Here is a 16,056-nt window from a genome sequence, read left to right as displayed (position 1 = left end):
AACACATATTAACATGTAAATCAACACCACCAGTGCTAACTTATGTGATGAATGCTAATGACACAAAGACACCTTTGCCAAGTAACCTTAAGCGTTTTGAATTAAACCCATAGTCAATAAACTTTAAAGAAATATTGCGTAACTGCATAATCAACATCTAATTAATTTTTACTATTAACCAAGTTTATCACATGTTATGGCATGCAATAGAACGGTTTAATTTACCTACAGCAGCACTGTTGTCTGTGTTCAGTCATGTTATATATGTAAGATGGGATAAAAATGTCCAATATTATATTTCCTAACTCATCTTAAATTCAATCGTTCCATCTGCTTGTGTACAACAGTGTACATGTGAATGTTTGATTATGATTTGTAAATGGTTTCTATGCAGATACTCATTTGTTCGAGATGTTTAATGTTTGTGAAAGAGTTATACTTCATGCTCTGGAGTCTGCTGTCCTTATGCAGAATCAGATGGGGCTTTCTGAGGTATTTGCAGTATTTGCTCCATAAGCCTTGTCTCAGAAAAGTATCTGTGTGTCTTTCCTGCATCATATAAAGGATAGAACAAAAATCACAAGAGTCATAGACTGAATTTTACAAAACATATTTATTTTTCTAAAAACAAACCAAAAGAATAAAACAATTAATAAATATACCTGAAAGAGGTAAGCTAAATAGGGCAGGTTCTCCTAAAACGTGTTAATTCTAACATCGTTAGGGATGGGAATCGTTCTTGTAGAGAACCAGTTCCCAATAATCAAATTCCTTGGAATTGTTACTCTGCTTGTCTGGAACCCGCTTATCGCTTCCAGTCGCACTTGCTCTACAGTTAGCTGAATTCAGTTTGTGTGGATAATAGTGGCACAGTCTACAGCATGGATATGGACATAGCTTTATTTTTCACTTTTTTGCACAAGAGGACAAAAGCACAGTGGTATAGTGGAAACTGCATCCTGCATGAAAACAGCTGCATTATGCATAATTTTCGCTCTTAGCAAGGACCAATGACTGTAGAAAAGACGGACGACCTGGCTGCACCTGGCTCCTATTGTACAAAAAAGGAAGCCTAAAATTTCTTGCTTGTGGGAGCTGCCATGTTATAATTTTAGAGGCAGTTTCTGCAGTAGTGACTTGAGGTGGACTGGCTGTGTCACGCTCCTGCCCACAAACCTGCTGGACATGTCCACGAACATGCCCCCCTACACTTTTATTTACACTCCATTTTATCTGCAGATGGGTTTACTTCATCTGACGACTCGTTAAATTATGCTATTATGAAAAAGAAACACTGCTAATCATCTTATAGTTCTACAACATCTAACATCACTCTGTTGTTAATTTGTTTGCTATTAGTCGTTACTATACTGTATTAGAGGCTTGTTGCTAGCTAGTTAGCAATGATGCACAGTGAGTGTGCAGTTGGATGGAGGGAGGTACAGTATCTGGGGTACCACTTGTGGGGTGGGCAGAGAAAACAGCAGCGATCGCATCCTGCCTGCACCCCAAGACCAAAAAGGAAGTGAGACGGCCCTTGGGGTTGGTCAGGTCTGCAAACCCAGGCACCAACAGGCGGAAGTACTCCGCCAGCCCCGAGAACCCTGGGTCTGCCTGGTCCTGCCAGATTTGGCCAGTAATGCTGCACTAATGAATAAGACTAACTAGTCACCAACTATTCACTTAGCTAGCTAAAGTTATTAAGTTAGCTAAAGAGTTGGGATGCTGCGTAAGACATAAATAAACCTGAAATACAATGGTTTTGGACATTCTTTTGCATATTTCCCTACTGTAGGGGTCTCTGCAAGCATACGGGGCTCTGACAGGGTACAGGATGACAATTTTGGAATTCTATTGGAAACAATAGATCATATTTTTAGCTAACAGCTACAATAAGCATAACAGTTACTGTTAGGTTATTTGTTTACATGATGCTTTTTCTTATACAGATAATACATTTATTAGACGGAGGTTCTGAAACGGGACTTTACTGGATTATTAAATACTGTAAACTCTCTGAATGCAGCTGTATTCATCAGTGGACCTGTACCGCCCGTCAGAGGAGGAGACGAGGTTGTTTGCACTGAATAAATGGCTTATATCAGCATGTACTGACCACTCAGTGCATTTTATCAACAATTTTAATATTTTTTGGGAATGCAGGCATCTGTTTAAAGCAAATGGATTTAATTTTAACAAGTCAGGGGTGAAACTGTTTTCCTCCAACTTGTTTTATTCCATACGTCATCCATCTGTGCTTGGTGCCAAGGCTGAGATAAATGAGGAGTTATCTCATAAAGAGGAACAAACAGTACTCCAAGAACAGACAAAGCCCAGCAGAAACCTTGAGGAGGAGCCTCATCTGCCCCCACCTGGGATGAGCTTCAGAAAGGTGAGACATCTGAGGCAAGAAGAGGGGTCCCTATTTGTCTCCACCTCTCTCAACAACAACAACGACCAGGACCAGGGACCACGACCTTCCCCAGTCCCCCAAACCCCTGACAGGTCATCACCCTCCTCCCCCTCCCTTTCTCCCTCAGATCTACTCCCCGGCCCAGTCCCTTTTTGTCCCCCATAAACCCCCCACCAGAGCAGCCAAAGGTTCGCCATCGAGCCAAAACGTATGACGCCTTTTGTATGGCCTGTTTGAACAACGTGCTAACCTTATTTACAATCAATATTGTATGGATGTAATAATGATACTAAATGTACCTCCTGACCCAGTATGAACCTTCCAGATCCCTCAGGTCATCTGAACCCGGTTTTTTATCAGTTCCCAGAGTCAGAACCAGACACGGAGAAGCTGCATTCAGCTTTTATGCTCCTTATATCTGGAACAAACTCCCAGAAAGCCTCAGATCAGCTGAAACACTCAGTTTATTTACATCCAGGTTGAAGACTCACCTGTTCTCAGCTGCATTTGAATAAAGCACCAAATCCACACTTTAAGCTTAAATTTCAAAACTTACATTTAACTACTGATTTTATCTACTGTTTTTTTAATCAATTTTAAATCTTGCTTTTTATTGTTTTTGTTTTTTAATGTCTCTGTAAAGCACTTTGAATCACCTTGTTGTTGAATTGTGCTATACAGGGAGTGCAGAATTATTAGGCAAATGAGTATTTTGTCCACATGATGTGGACAAAATACTCATTATGTATATTATTTATGTATTACATTATGTATAGGCTCGAAAGCCTACTACCAATTAAGCATATTAGGTGATGTGCATCTCTGTAATGAGAAGGGGTGTGGTCTAATGACATCAACACCCTATATCAGGTGTGCATAATTATTAGGCAACGTCCTTTCCTTTGGCAAAATGGGTCAAAAGAAGGACTTGACAGGCACAGAAAGGCAAAAATAGTGAGATATCTTGCAGAGGGATGCAGCAGTCTCAAAATTGCAAAGCTTCTGAAGCGTGATCATCGAACAATCAAGCGTTTCATTCAAAATAGTCAACAGGGTCGCAAGAAGCGTGTGGAAAAACCAAGGCGCAAAATAACTGCCCATGAACTGAGAAAAGTCAAGCGTGCAGCTGCCAAGATGCCACTTGCCACCAGTTTGGCCATATTTCAGAGCTGCAACATCACTGGAGTGCCCAAAAGCACAAGGTGTGCAATACTCAGAGACATGGCCAAGGTAAGAAAGGCTGAAAGACGACCACCACTGAACAAGACACACAAGCTGAAACGTCAAGACTGGGCCAAGAAATATCTCAAGACTGGTTTTTCTAAGGTTTTATGGACTGATGAAATGAGAGTGAGTCTTGATGGGTGTTAAGATTCAATATTGAGGAAGGGTACAAGAGGTGATCGAAGAATAACCACACCAATCCGGCCGGGTGAAGTCAAACGATGATTTTAATGAATACACGCGTGGGAAGACAACTCTGTACGCAGACAGGAAGTAGTCTTCGACTTAATCAAAGCATGAACAGATATTTTATAGCATCAGGGTTTGTTTACTGACGCCCCTTCATACGTCACCGATACATTTTATACATAGATCAGATCAACATCATCATGACTTTTCACCTAGAAAATCATCTTCTATTTTCATGGCTAGCCCTTCCTGTCTACCTTTCAGTTCTTATCTTGTTCCTCTTTCTTGCCGAGACACCAAGAAACGGTTCCTCTTTTACCAAGACAATTTTGCAGTTACAGCCAAACATAACTAACCTCTCCTCTAAATAAATCTAATTTAAAGTGTGTGTGTGTGTGTGTGTGTTGACCTCACATGCTCTTTGTGTCACCTCTTCGCCTACTGTCTGTGTCTCGTCCTCAAATGCTCTTTCTCAATTCACCTGTTGCACTTCTGACCTTTTACCAGACCAGAAGCTCACTGAGACTATGTGTATGTCTTCTACTAAATGAATGTTTTAATCAAGAACCTCTACTAAAACCTTAATATAAAATGATCTGATATATAAGTGTTTTGTAAGCATGTATTGCGATTCCTTCTATGGCTCCAAGTCACTTGCACAATAGATTGTCCGAACATCGCGCCGAACAAAGCTTCCGACCCCCAATTAATTGACCGAGCTCCAACTCTTTAATAAGCACAGATATGCATTGTGTATAAAATAGTCATAACTGCTTAAGGCCTTCTTAAAGCTATCTGTTACATTGTTAAAGCCTCGTCTTAGCCTGCGGCTCAAAATAACTTCCTGCTTCTTTCTGCATACAACTTCCTGTCAGCCTGCAACTCAGTCTTTCTGAAAGAGACACTGTTTAAACCTTGGAATGCAATATCCATGCTGCAGATTATATTATTAATGCAATGACAATTATTTAACAATAGCAGTAAAATAATTTCCCTCCTCGACACTCCCCCTTTTGACCTCTGGAACACCAGAGGTCACAATACATTGTGTCCTCACGCAGACCCTTCTCTGGTGGTCTCGAACCTCGAGATCTCCAGGATCCTCGCCCCTCCTGTGGTCGCCGAGATCGATCTTCTGCAAAGGAAACAAAACACCTTTTCTTGCATCTCCCTAACTTATCCTATCTGGGACTCTTTAATCAAAAGCCTGATCCTAATTACCTTCTTAACTTATTGACTTGTATTTATGTATACTCTTCAACGTTACTCATCACTTTAAAATTCTTTTAAGCGCTGGTTTCACGTCCAGTTGCTCGCTCTACTTTCCCTTATCTGATCATCAACATCCTGTGCACAAGTTGTCGCTGCTGCAAGTTAATCTACTCCAAAAGAAAACAACCACTTTAATCAATTAAGTTTAAGCATATAAGCAATTACTCCTGTATACATTTCATCATAGCTAAATGCTGCCTTGAAACAACTCCTATGTGTTAACACTAACTTCATTTTAAAACCTCACATTTCCTATGTTATCACCTGTTTTGGTATAACCTTTTTATTTCATTTTGCTCCCTTAATGTAACAATACCTTCTAATTCTAATGTATCAGACTTAACCAAAATATATGCTTTCCTTCCTCTTTGGTCCTTCTTTAAGTTCAGTTAAAAGCTAAATGAATTTAGGGCCTTTTGCCTGGAATCACTACTGTCATGTGTGTTTCTTAACTCTGTGTCTGTAAGCGTGTGCAATCCTTCATGAACTCATATTATCCTCACAGTAGATTGGCTAATCATAGCGCTAGCCAAAGGCTCGTGACCCTCCAGAGACAAATTTGAGCCACAACTCCTTTAAAAGCACAAAATGCAATATGTATAAAATGGTTATAACTGCACCTGAAATACAAAGTTAACATCATCATAAACATCTTATGGTCATCAAAGCAATGGGCAGGGCTGCGACCCAATTTAGCCCTGTCTGCGCACAAATTTTAGCCAACTTGTTTTTCAAATTTAGGTTCATCCTCTCTACCTTTCCTTGAGATTGAGGATGAAAGACCGTCCCGAACTTATGTTGCACTCCCAACATCCTCTCTACCTCTTGCAAATCTTTATTCTTGAAGTGAGCACCATTGTCTGATCTAATTCTCTTGGGAAACCCATGCCTTGGAATGTAATGATTGATTAAGCACTTAATCACGCTTTTCGCGTCTTCACATTTAGTCGCCCATGCTTCGGGCCATCCAGTAAAAACATCCACACACACCAACAAACACCTCACCCCACCTGGGCCTGTATCAATCATGTCGGTATAATCAATCACGACCTCTTCTCCTGGCCTTCCTGGCATGAGAAACTTACCAGCTTCAGGTTTTACTGCTGGCTTTGGGTTGTGTGCCCCACAAATTAGGCACGTTCTGGCCTTTTCCAGTATCATCCTTCTCAAATCAGGATGCCACCATCGGCACAAATTTCTCTCCATCTGTTTCACTCCCACGTGACCAAGCCCGTGAGCCTCATTCACCTTTTGTTCCGCCATTTTGGCCGTTAAAGCGGGACGCCCATCTGGCCCCCTCCACAAACCGCCATCTTGCCAGGCTCCTTTGTTTTCCCACACCCCCTTTTCCTCTGGGGATGTCTCCTCCTGAGCCTTTCTAACTTCTTCCATGCTGTTAGTGCTAACCTCCTCTTCTGGGGTTACCTGCACCAGTTGTCTCTGTCCTTTGTAGCCCGCTGCTTCCTTTGCGGCTTCCTCAGCTTTCTGATTTCCTCTTGCCACCATACTGTCTGCTTGTGAGTGGCCTTTGCATTTTATAATACTTACCTCGTCTGGGTCCTCCAGGGCCTTTTCCAGTTCCTCCATTTCCTTTTTGTGACAGATGGGTGCATTAGTGGCCGTCCTGAACCCGGCTCTCTTCCACTGAGCCAGTTCCACATGAGCTGCTCCAAACGCATATGCTGAGTCAGTGTAGATGTTCACTCTCATGTTTTTAGCCAACCTCAGGGCTCGAGTTAGGGCTATCACTTCAGCTCTCTGGGCCGACTGTTGTCCCTCGATTTTTCCTTCAACCTGGGCTTTCTTAATACAGTCATGTGGTTCTCCTGACCCCATTAGGTCTGCCATATTTATTCCTTCATGTGTGAATATCAGATTTGGCGCCTCTAAAATTTTGCTGAACCTTTGTTGCGTCAGTGGAGTCATTGTGAATGCCTGTGAGTTCACATAGGCCACTACACTGTGTGTAGTAAGCACTTTCAGTGGGTGTTCCCTCACTATATGTGCTGTTTTCTGAATTATCTTTGCTACTCCTGCTGCGTGTTGTGTGCATGTGGGATGCCTTGCTTCTGTTGAATTTAATCTTATGCTGACATACATAAGTACATCCCTACCTCCCCCTTTTTTTCTGAAACAACACACCATTCACAACTCCCTTTGTTTCTGAAACATCAAGATAAAATGCCTCATCATAGTTAGGTGTGGCCAGATCTGTGGCTCTTGACAAATCCTGTTTTAGTGAAATGAACGCTGTCTCTGTGTCCGGCGTCCAAGGCAATTCAGCCTTCAGATTTCGAACACCAACTTTCTTGATCAGGTCCCTTAAAGGGGCCGTTTTACCCGCATAGTTCGGAATGAACTGCCTGCTGTAACCTGTCAAGCCAAGAAAGGAAAGCAACTCCTTCACAGTTCTTGGTTTTGGATGTGTCAGAATTTGGTCTCTGTGTGTGTTCATTAACCCCACTGATCTGTGTGCGATCACCCGGCCCAGGAATGTTACCTCTGGCCGGACCAACTGCAGTTTGTCTTTGCTCACTTTGAAGCTACACTCCGCCAATCTGTTCAACACCACGAGCGATGCTGCCGTACAGGCCGCTGCTGACGGGGCTGCAATAAGAAGATCATCGACATACTCTATTAATGTACAGCCCCCTGGCAGTTGACATGGGGACAATGTCTCTTTCAACACCTGATTAAAAATTCCTGGTGAGAGTGCAAAGCCTTGTGGTAGGCGTGTGTACCTAAATTTGCGGCCTCTGTATGTGAATGAGAAAATGTCTCTGAGTGACTCGTGCAGTGGGAGACAAAAGAATGCATTCGCTAGGTCAATACATGTGAACCACTTTTGGTCTTCAGTTTTGTGCTTCTATTATGGTCTGTTAAATGGTATGTCAGACTTCAGCTGGAACAGGACAGGCGAACAGTTAGCTAGACCTACATCTGTGGGCCCTGCGGACCACAAAGTACCAGGCAATTTTGAGAGCTCAGCTACTGCATCAGGATGATCCATTCTTTCCCTGCCATGTATTCTGGAGATTTCTTTATGTTCTAAGATCACTGCATCGTTGGACAAACAAGTTATGCGATATATTTTACATTTTGGTGCATACCAGACGTTTGGAATTTGGGTGCTTTGCCAGCATGCGTTGTCCAGCGCCCGCTTGACCATTGGTCCCAGATCTCTTGGCCCATGACCCTCGTGGACCGCCAATGTAATGTGAGGGGCTGAATCCTCTCCCACATTGTACCAAGGCAGTTGTTCATCAGTAAATTTCACAGCCGCGGCCACACCTTCTGGTCCAACATAAATGTTATGTGTTTGCACATTCCACGTCTGTCCCTCAAGATCAGACTGGAACTGTTCCCGATAGATATCATTATCTTCCCTATCATAAAAGAGTGTAACGTGGAAAGGATCTCGCAGAGGGGAATAGACGGCCAGGCTCATTATCCAGGGTTTCCATAGCTGATAATGTCTCAGAATGCCTCCTTCCACTAGCCTCCCCCAGTAGATTTCGGCAGTGGGTTGTTCAGAGTTCTGGACTAGATATTGAGTCTTTGAAGGTGATCCCAGTTTCACAAGCAGGTCCCTGCCCATGAGATTTTCCAGGCACCTGTGAGGACACCACATATTGGTGCTTCAAAGTCTGTTTTCCCAGCTGTGTCAATGCTGGATCATCATCATTGACAGCATAGGTTCTGCCGTCCCCACGCTGTTCAGTTTCTCCGGGCTCCATCAGTATTGCTCCCCCTCCCAGCCCCAGTCGGCTACTGGGTACTGGGGGGCTGGTGCTGCATTCGGGTTTGGAGCCTGATGTGCTCCCCTGTAAGCAACTCTTTGTCTTGGGCCTCCTCGTGCCTGGGATTGATAGCCTCGCCCCTGATAGTTCTGCGGCGGTTCAGGGCAATCTCGGGCCCAGTGTCCTTCTGCTCCACATCTCAGACACGCAGTCCAAGACACCCTGCCAGGATTCCCCGGATTCCGAGCCCTTTGTCCTCCCCTCACGGATCCACCACGCCCTCTCTGCGGTCCACCGGTCCCCCAATTCCCTACGGGTTGACGCTGCCTTGGTGCATTGGCGGGCCAACGATCATCAGGGTAGAGACCCGGATCCTGATCTGGCCAGTCAGGCACAGGATCGGGCTGAGGCCTTGCCACCATTATAGTCTTATTTAGTTCTTTCGGTTCTTTTTTCTTCGCATTATATTTTTCGCGAGCCTCACCCAGCTGCAGCCTAAGCAGCTGCGCCTGTACTTCATCTAACTCTTTCTTTTGTTTGTTTGCCAAATCCTGTTCCTGCTGAAGTCTGTGGGTCACATGTCTCTCCCACTGCACCGAGTCTGCAACGGCAAAATCTGGGTTCTTTTCCAAGTCAACTGCAACCTGATTGGGCAGCCCTGCCAGCACTGCCGAACGAAACCACGCTCTACTTTCGCCCTCCTTCCCCGGATGTATTCCTGTTCCTAACAACCATTGTTCCTTTGCTTTAGCTAAACACTCTCTGGGTGTGTTTTTAGGATCCCAAATAATTTTTGGAATGGCTCCAAAGTTAGGAGTTGGGTCCTTCTCCCGAACTGCATCTGCTAAGTCACTCTGCACCTCATGATATTTCAGGTCATTTGCATATCTGGTTGTTTGAGCTATCTGCTCTACATCTGCTAACCCACCACCCAGCATACAACGTCCGGCCAAAGTGCGAAAGTCGCCCAGCGCTAATTCTTCTCCTTCCCAATGTTCTCCTTTGGTTATTGGTGGAAGTTGTTTAACCAATGCTTCCAAATCTCTCACCTTATAGGCGCGATAAACTGGTTCGTTCTTTGGACCTGCTATTAGAGGCAGACTTAAACCAGGGTCAGGAGCTCCTTGTTCAAAACTCACTTTTCTACTCTTTGAGCTCTTAAATATGGGCCGTCTCTGTGCTTGGTCTCTCTTCACACTCCTTTTCCTCAAAATTAGGCTTGTACTTGGTTGGGGTTCAGCTCCTCCATCTTCGTCCTCCTCATCGTCTTCTTCTTCTGATGACGTCGCACGGTCTTCATTCTCCTCTTCTGGCCCTCCCTGCATTACTCTCTGCTTTATAACCTCCAATGCCGTTAATGCCTCTATGGACGCACGTAGGGCCTCATGCATTTGTCCATACACTTCTCCTTCAGTTTTTAACACCAAGCTCAGAGGTATTTTATCACCCAGCCCTTTCTGTTGGGATGTAATAAGTTTGCTTACCTCAACCTCCATCGCTTGGCACTCTTTCTCTGCTGATTTTAGTGCTCCAGGTGAAGCCAAACGAATAGCTTTCTTAAGCTGTTCAAGCTGATCCTTCAGAGGTTTGCATCCCCTTTTCCCACTAGGTGTTGCACCCGAGCTGTCAGCCATTCTCTGAAACACAGACTTACCTCTTCCAATGGCGTTGGTCGACTCCACCTTCTTGGTCTAGGTCACCCAGACACGCTTAACTTTCGGTTTCAATCTTCGTCTCGCTGTTCTCGCAACCACTGGCTCCTCTTCCCCTGCTCGGTGATACACAAAGTTTAACCCAGCACTTTAGACGCTGTCCTCGCGTTCTCAAGCGTTGACACTCAATCAAAATTATTCGCCCTCAAAGTGTTAATATATGACACCAGCAACCCTTATGCGCAACGCGCTCACCTCCGTATACTTACCTCTCCAATAGTTCCTCGGATTAGTGTTTTTTCATTTATTTTAAACCCATTAACGGCGCTGCGCGTCCCTTATATACTTTACAGCAACACACCCTCAAGGGTCCCTCAACTTGTCCCGTACTAATAAGTCTAAAACCAAGAAATCACCTTTATGACATTATGTCAAAGCTTTCTCCATGTTGCACAGCCTGCCACAGGTTTAACAAAAAAATCGCTGCCCGAGAAGGCTCCCACATATCAAGGTGGTCGTTTTCACAAACTTCCAGCAGACCCTCAAATAAACAAAAACAACGACCCAGGCAGGCTTCCAGTTCAGCCTCCTCAATTTCTATGCACACTGAAAACTCATGGGGAGATTCTTCTGTCTCCCCGTGTCCTACACAATTCACCTCCAAATGATCCCCTACAATTGAAATTTCAGTGTGGAATGACGCAGAGATTAACATTTCCTTATTTATTCACTATATGTAACCTGAATTTTCTCTCTCTCTTCAAATAACAAAGGTTATCTTTCCAATTTGTTATTGAACTACTAATTAAGTTGCTTTTTATGGTGTCAGTGATAAACTGCCCCTAAAAAGTCCACTTTATTGCGTGCTCATTGAGTTACTTCTATCAAAACTATTTAACAAGTTCAATTTACACATACTCATTAATTTGTCACGCTTATTAGTGGCTCATGGTTGCTTAAAGCCTATGTCTGACTTGACCACAGAGTTAGAGCATCATTCAATCCTCCCAGGATGACCACTCCACTTACTCTGCATCCAGTCAGCTCATGCATTAACAACCCTTTTAATTTTTGTTTATGCCTTCAAATCCACCTTAAATCTTCTTACCTAAACGTTGGTTTTAAACACAAACAATTCTTATATTCTATTTTGAAACGCTGTCACCATTCATATATTTACAATGTTATTATTTACTAAGCCAGCATTTTAATCACAGACATTTATCCACATTTACAAACAATAGTTATAGAGCTCAATGACACACAAAACCGAAAGCATAGTCCTCTCATGCGCTCTGCATCAGCTGCCTCATTTGCATGCACACACACTCTTCATCTAAGAATAGCAGCAGGCAGTCAGTGCATTGCTGACTCGACCCACAGAGATCTTTTTTAATACAGAGACGTCTTATATTTACAACTGCACAGATTTTAAACCTTTTAACACCTATCAAATTTCGACAAATTTAACATAACCGTTTTTTGCGATCAATTAACCAGTATCAAGACTTTAACTGTTTCTGGCCTCATTTCTAAAATCCCTAACTCAATTTAAAAGCGTCAACCAACCCAAACTTTTTGAAGTTTTAGGTTAAAGTTACACGCCCGAAATCCACTTCTGCTGGCCAAAAAAGCGCAGATACCGTTGCAAACGGTAAGGAGACTCTAGCTCCTAGCTATTTTGGAGGTTCCCAAGTTCTCCCCGGTTGCCAACCGTACTAACCCTATTCGCCGATAGGTCAGGGCCAAGCGTCCTTGGCCGGGAGGGAGCGTTACCTCCGAGAACTGCGCTTCCTAGAACCCCCACGGTTCCGTTCTAAAATAATTTATAATACTTTGAAACAACAATCAACACCCGAAACAAGTGTATAACTGAAGCAGGTCCAACCTTATAACCAAAAAATAAGCAAATTCCCTAACATACTAAAATCATTAAGCAGTCCACTGCTTCCCACGGTCCAACCGTATTAAATCCTTACCAGCAGTCCAACTGCTTTAAATCCTCAGATTCTTATCAAAATCAAAACAGACATCCACCAGTAATTTCAGTGAGTAGACTTAAATTTTATCATGTCCAATTTGGCACACTTTGGAAATAATTCAACAGGTAGTGCCTTACCTTTTGGATAAGCCGGCTTATGCCCACTCACTTAGACCACTGGAATTCATGTCTGCCCGTCAGACCACCCAAGACCCCGGATTTCTCCGTCCAAACCTCCAACTCTCCCTCCTCAATAACCGGACGAAGCCCCCAAATGTTAAGATTCAATATTGAGGAAGGGTACAAGAGGTGATCGAAGAATAACCACACCAATCCGGCCGGGTGAAGTCAAACGATGATTTTAATGAATACACGCGTGGGAAGACAACTCTGTACGCAGACAGGAAGTAGTCTTCGACTTAATCAAAGCATGAACAGATATTTTATAGCATCAGGGTTTGTTTACTGACGCCCCTTCATACGTCACCGATACATTTTATACATAGATCAGATCAACATCATCATGACTTTTCACCTAGAAAATCATCTTCTATTTTCATGGCTAGCCCTTCCTGTCTACCTTTCAGTTCTTATCTTGTTCCTCTTTCTTGCCGAGACACCAAGAAACGGTTCCTCTTTTACCAAGACAATTTTGCAGTTACAGCCAAACATAACTAACCTCTCCTCTAAATAAATCTAATTTAAAGTGTGTGTGTGTGTGTGTGTGTTGACCTCACATGCTCTTTGTGTCACCTCTTCGCCTACTGTCTGTGTCTCGTCCTCAAATGCTCTTTCTCAATTCACCTGTTGCACTTCTGACCTTTTACCAGACCAGAAGCTCACTGAGACTATGTGTATGTCTTCTACTAAATGAATGTTTTAATCAAGAACCTCTACTAAAACCTTAATATAAAATGATCTGATATATAAGTGTTTTGTAAGCATGTATTGCGATTCCTTCTATGGCTCCAAGTCACTTGCACAATAGATTGTCCGAACATCGCGCCGAACAAAGCTTCCGACCCCCAATTAATTGACCGAGCTCCAACTCTTTAATAAGCACAGATATGCATTGTGTATAAAATAGTCATAACTGCTTAAGGCCTTCTTAAAGCTATCTGTTACATTGTTAAAGCCTCGTCTTAGCCTGCGGCTCAAAATAACTTCCTGCTTCTTTCTGCATACAACTTCCTGTCAGCCTGCAACTCAGTCTTTCTGAAAGAGACACTGTTTAAACCTTGGAATGCAATATCCATGCTGCAGATTATATTATTAATGCAATGACAATTATTTAACAATAGCAGTAAAATAATTTCCCTCCTCGACATGGGCCAGATGGATGGGCCCGTGGCTGGATTGGTAAAGGGCAGAGAGCTCCAGTCCCACTCAGACGCCAGCAAGGTGGAGGTGGAGTACTGGTTTGGGCTGGTATCATCAAAGATGAGCTTGTGGGGCCTTTTCGGGTTGAGGATGGAGTCAAGCTCAACTCCCAGTCCTACTGCCAGTTTCTGGAAGACACCTTCTTCAAGCAGTGGTACAGGAAGAAGTCTGCATCCTTCAAGAAAAACATGATTTTCATGCAGGACAATGCTCCATCACACGCGTCCAAGTACTCCACAGCGTGGCTGGCAAGAAAGGGTATAAAAGAAGAAAAACTAATGACATGGCCTCCTTGTTCACCTGATCTGAACCCCATTGAGAACCTGTGGTCCATCATCAAATGTGAGATTTACAAGGAGGGAAAACAGTACACCTCTCTGAACAGTGTCTGGGAGGCTGTGGTAGCTGCTGCACGCAATGTTGATGGTGAACAGATCAAAACACTGACAGAATCCATGGATGGCAGGCTTTTGAGTGTCCTTGCAAAGAAAGGTGGCTATATTGGTCGCTGATTTGTTTTTGTTTTGTTTTTGAATGTCAGAAATGTGTATTTGTGAATGTGGAGATGTTATATTGGTTTCACTGGTAAAAATAAATAATTGAAATGGGTATATATTTGTTTTTGTTAAGTTGCCTAATAATTATGCACAGTAATAGTCACCTGCACACACAGACATCCCCCTAAAATAGCTAAAACTAAAAACAGACTAAAAACTACTTCCAAAAACATTCAGCTTTGATATTAATGAGTTTTTTGGGTTCATTGAGAACATGGTTGTTGTTCAATAATAAAATTATTCCTCAAAAATACAACTTGCCTAATAATTCTGCACTCCCTGTATAAATAAACTTGCCTTACCAACCTAAGACTTTATCTGCTGGTCATTTGACATGACGAATGACTTCTGAATAGGGATGGGTACCGGTGTCCGGTGCCATCATGGCACCGGTTCTGACATAAACGGTAGTAACCAGACCGAAAAGCAGCACACATTTCGGTGCTTTATTTCGGTGCTTTTTTTTCCTGACCTGTGATACACTTCTAGCCAATCATTTTACGTTTCCGAGGATAGTAGGCGGGCCCAGGTACGTACCTTCTTTTAGAATAGAGCTACAGATTAAAAATGCCCAAGGCGAAGCGGTCAAAAGTCTGGCTGTACTTCACAGCAAAAATGCAAACTCAGCAGCAACAAGTGCTTTAAGCTGATACTGTGATACTGTCAAAGGAGGTAACACCTTAAATCCGATGAAACACCTGGCGACGCATACCGTTTTTTTTTTAAAGCCAAGAAATGCGCTGTATTTGAGAGCTTGCTGCGAGACCTCACACCGAGCACATCTACTGCGGGTGTGGTGCCTGTTATCGGACCCGGAGTTAGCAACATCCCCAAAAACAGGAAGAGGAGAGTCCTGGCCCCTAGCCCTGCCAGTGTAGCAGAAATGATGACGGATGATGATGGCAGCAGCAGCAGCCATTCTTCTCTGCGTGAGTAGCTTAATGTTGTTCGTGTGTAATTTACGTTGAGTAGGCTAACCACGTTATTACATTAATGCATGTAAGGTGAACTAGCAAACATCATCATAGTTACATGCGGCTGTCTTGTTTGATGGCAGATACTCCCTTCACCCTGGCCAAAAAGGCTACTCCAAGCTCCAAGAAATTAATATGTTATTTTTAATTGTCTCAGACCCCAGAGAATCTTTAAATACGGCAGATTTGGCCATACTACATGGAGTCCCGTTCCTATTGTTAACCACCTCTACTGGACATAGCTATAATTCGTTCCCCAATGGGGAATAATAATCTCAACATGGCAAGGAAGAGCAGGCCCGCTGCTGTGGCACAATGATGACTGGAGAGCTGGAAGGCAAAAGTGAGGCTGGTGAATCTCGCACTGGGAGGAGCCTCAGGGTGCCGATCTTAATCTGCTCTGGACCCCAACGCTGAGGATGTGATGCTGGCTTACCGGGTTGCTGCTGACGTGGCTGCTGCATCGGAGACTGCGTGGCTGAGGAGGTCCTTATGGCCTGAGCTAATCCCTGGGCATGGAGCCCCTGTTTCAGGGGAACCAGGAGGTCCAACGCCTTCACGAGTCGCAGAAACTGCAGGAGGTTCCCTCCGGATTATAGCGTCCATAGCCGCCAAGCCAACGGACACAGTCTTTGAGTCTATAGACCCAATGATGCGAAGAGACGACTCTCGGG

Source organism: Astatotilapia calliptera, chromosome 18 (genome assembly GCF_900246225.1).
Source record: "Astatotilapia calliptera chromosome 18, fAstCal1.2, whole genome shotgun sequence".
Taxonomy (NCBI): Eukaryota; Metazoa; Chordata; class Actinopteri; order Cichliformes; family Cichlidae; genus Astatotilapia; species Astatotilapia calliptera.
Note: the sequence above shows the minus strand (reverse complement) of the source record.